The sequence below is a fragment of the Hydractinia symbiolongicarpus genome, chromosome 10 (assembly GCF_029227915.1).
Source record: "Hydractinia symbiolongicarpus strain clone_291-10 chromosome 10, HSymV2.1, whole genome shotgun sequence".
Classification (NCBI taxonomy): domain Eukaryota; kingdom Metazoa; phylum Cnidaria; class Hydrozoa; order Anthoathecata; family Hydractiniidae; genus Hydractinia; species Hydractinia symbiolongicarpus.
In genome coordinates this window covers 19,310,977-19,314,389 of record NC_079884.1, presented here as the reverse complement: position 1 = coordinate 19,314,389, position 3,413 = coordinate 19,310,977, and the positions used below count along the sequence as shown (strand labels likewise).

Below are 3,413 nucleotides of genomic sequence, written 5' to 3'. Positions count from 1 at the left end.
AACCAAATGACTGTAGCAAATTTTGGATCATGTACCTCTGGTATCAGGAGAAACCTTCAGATATTTCTTCAGGACAGATATTGCATGTAGCCAGGTCGGTTTGTTTCATTTTATATATTATATCATGTTAGGAGCCCAGAAACTGTCACTTTTTAACCACCCTAGAGCCATTATGGCTTTTATACAAGTAATGCCAACCTTGTAGCCAGGTTGCCATTATGATAACTCCTTATGTTATGTATAGTGTTGTTTATGGTCATTCACCGCAATAGACGATCATGATACGATCCTGCTCCAACCTGTATATAGTAAATTGTATCTGCGTGAAAATTTGGCCTCGTGTTTTCCCTTTTTAATCTTATAATAGACTATACTTAGCTAGCCAGAAAAACTTCTTTTTTCCACATCCAAAATAATATTTGCAGGCTTGTTTTCGTAAGTTATTGGTGAATATAATTGCTTTGGGGGCAATATTCAGGCTATAAATTTGGAGAAACTATATTCTGTAAAAGACATGCAAAACGGTATCTATTACTAATAAAAATTTTGATATTTAATCTATTTGAAACATTTAATCACATGGAAAAGGAGAAATATAGAGAAATAAGCAACAACAACAACACAAACTGCATTGTAAATAGGCTTTATTTGTATTATTAGATCATAGTACACCATAAACAACAACAGATAAATAAAATAAAAATAGCAAAATTATATCATGATTTTGCACAAGTAAAGGCCGCTATATAAAATTTGGTTTTTACGCAGCAATAGCTAATTAAAAACAACACAACCTACCACAACAAGTGAATGACCACTGATTTAGCACAACATTCAGTCAAAAATATGTAGCCCTTATTGGCTAAAGACTCTAAAATGTTGAATCAAACTTGGAAATACCTAGCTGTTATGCGATAAACACTAACTACTTAACATTTTCCATGCCTGTCAGCATAACTTCTTTAGTGAAATGTGAAAAACTTTCGTCATTTCACCCATTAATTAAAACCATGCTTTTTTCCTAATTTTTATAATTAACATCGTTCCCAGGAATTATCTCGATATAAGATTAGAGCTTTTAAACCAATCATCATCAAGTCTTGTCGAAGTCATTCTCCCAAAACTAGTCACGACTAGTGTTCTCGTCTGTGGCCTTGTGGCATTTTAAGAAATCGTTTAAAAAGTGTTTATTGCCAGGAGCTTTGAATCTACATACAAGTTGTTATGCAGCTATTCGATTTATTGTATTGTTATCAAATGTCTTGTTACTTGTGGGTACCCCAAGACAACACAAGAACTTTGAGTTTGAGACAGGCCTTTTTAGAGTTGTTGAAAGTGAAACTATAAACAGTTTCATGCTCAAACTTGCTAGCACAGCAATAGAAAGCTCAAGAATCAATGGAATTAAAAGTAAACAGATGTACCTGAAAACGTTTTCATTATAAAGTTAATGCTATAATTTTGTTAACTCAAAAAAGTCTGTTTATTTTGCCAAACTGCTTTCTTCTGCAATCCCAGGCAACACAGAGCATAAATGTTTTCCAGTCATGTTTCTTCTTAGCAACATTGCTCAATTTCATTCCGCAATCATATATTCAAGCCTTCCATTTACTTGCTGCAAGTCAATACAAAACTTTCTTAGCCTTTAGACATGTTGAATCCTACCCTATCCAACCGACCGGCTACCGGGAGGCAATAACAATAGGTAGAGTAAATTAATTTCAATCTTTCTTTACTGTAAATTTCGACGACTTCGGCGGGATTCTTCTTGACGTCACATATTCTTTGTTTTACAAGAGTCCAAAAGTCCACACTTCGGCGCGATTCTTCTTGTCGTCAAAATTATTTGTTTGTTTAAGAGGGTCAAAAGGCCACACTTCGGCTGCCGCCGAAGTCGACTATTTTACGGCAGAAAACAAGGAATCGCGCAACAATCGGCAAAAAGCGGCAAAATGTAGTTAAACTACCGTGAAACCAGAGAGTTGAGCCTCGTGAAACACTCCTGAGTAGTTTAGATAAATTTTAACTCGACTCCTGGGCGCAAGGAACCTTTTTAAACGCCAAAAAAAAAAATTATGCGTTGCTTTCAACCGATTACTAGTTTAGACCCACATGATCTTCTCATTGGCAATTTCTACTTAGGCGATCCTACCTCACTTTAAGTTGGATTTTTTTAATTTTTTTTTTTGCAATATGTGTCCAGTCTTTAGGATCAATTTTATAAACATTTCACATAGCTGTATTTTGAATGCTACTCAAAATTGTTCGATCAGGCTATATCTTTTCTGCAATTTGGAAATCTGGAAATGCTTTTATTGTCAGTGCCCTTAATTTAGAATGGTTGGGCATATAAATACGGTTATGCTTCCGATTGTATTCCCTTTATATTAGGCATTTAAATAAGTGTCATTGTAGAGTGATTAAGTACAGTACAGTCTGAATGTAATCTACCGCGTACATGCTAATATCACACCTTTGCGTGGAGGACGGCAGTCGTTTGTCTTTTGTTATAATTAAATCCCTTGAGCGTTTTGCGAGTTTATATTTGCGTGTTAAAAAACAATGCGCTCGTGAAGAAATATTGGAGCAAATAATAAAAATCTTTCGCGAAGTTTTATAATACATTGCGCGGGAATGTATTGTTGATTTAATTACTTAAAAAAAAAAAAAAAAAAATTCCAGCGCGTTTCATCTAAGAAACATTCGAGAAGCATTGTTCACAACTATTAAATGCCGCTTTTCGTTTAAAAAATTCTATCGCCTCTTTTCGATTTTAAGCCTTAAAACACGATCTAAAAAAGCATTTCTATCGCCGCTATTCGTTAAAACTTTTAAAATTTCCAGGGAGAAATTTAAAAACTAATGAATGACAAAATCCCAAAAGTTTATCTTCAAATTTTTAATTTTGTTAATGTAAAAGTAATCCACATGAAAAAAGTTTCTGATGTTTTTTATGAAGAAATCTTCCATATTAGCCATTATACATTTGCCCTAGAGTGATTAATAAATAAGGTCAGGCTTCTATTTTCAGAACTGCTATTTACATTTAACATCAAGGCATCCAAAACAGCTCCATTTAGGAAAGGGCTAAGGCTGGCCCATTGTTCGTTTTATCAAATGGGGATTTTATTACCCGAATTGTAAAAGGCTAATTTATAGGCACTTGCATGTAGTTTTTTTTTTCATGTCTATTTGTTAAGCCTGTTATGGCATGTTGAATTATCTCGTCGTAGTTCTCGTCAAAAATATTGCCTGATAGATAATGAATTTTCATTTGGGGAATTGGGGGTGCTGGGCTGCCCTGGGCAGCCACAAAGTGTAGAGATGTGCGTGTACCCCTGGAAGAGTATGGTGAATTAAGTACAGGTGCGAGGAGATGAACGACGGTGCACCACGCGAGCAGGACAGATGAC

At 35.0% G+C, this 3,413-nt stretch overlaps 1 long non-coding RNA gene across 1 annotated transcript; it reads right to left on the bottom strand.

Moving 5' to 3' along the window:
* Positions 1-550: 550 nt before the first annotated feature.
* LOC130662567 (uncharacterized) lies at positions 551-2,182 on the bottom strand. The gene is made up of 2 exons (XR_008989044.1): positions 1,425-2,182; positions 551-1,208 (listed from the first exon to the last, which is right to left on the bottom strand). It is a non-coding gene; the product is annotated as an uncharacterized LOC130662567 (long non-coding RNA).
* Positions 2,183-3,413: the final 1,231 nt, after the last annotated feature.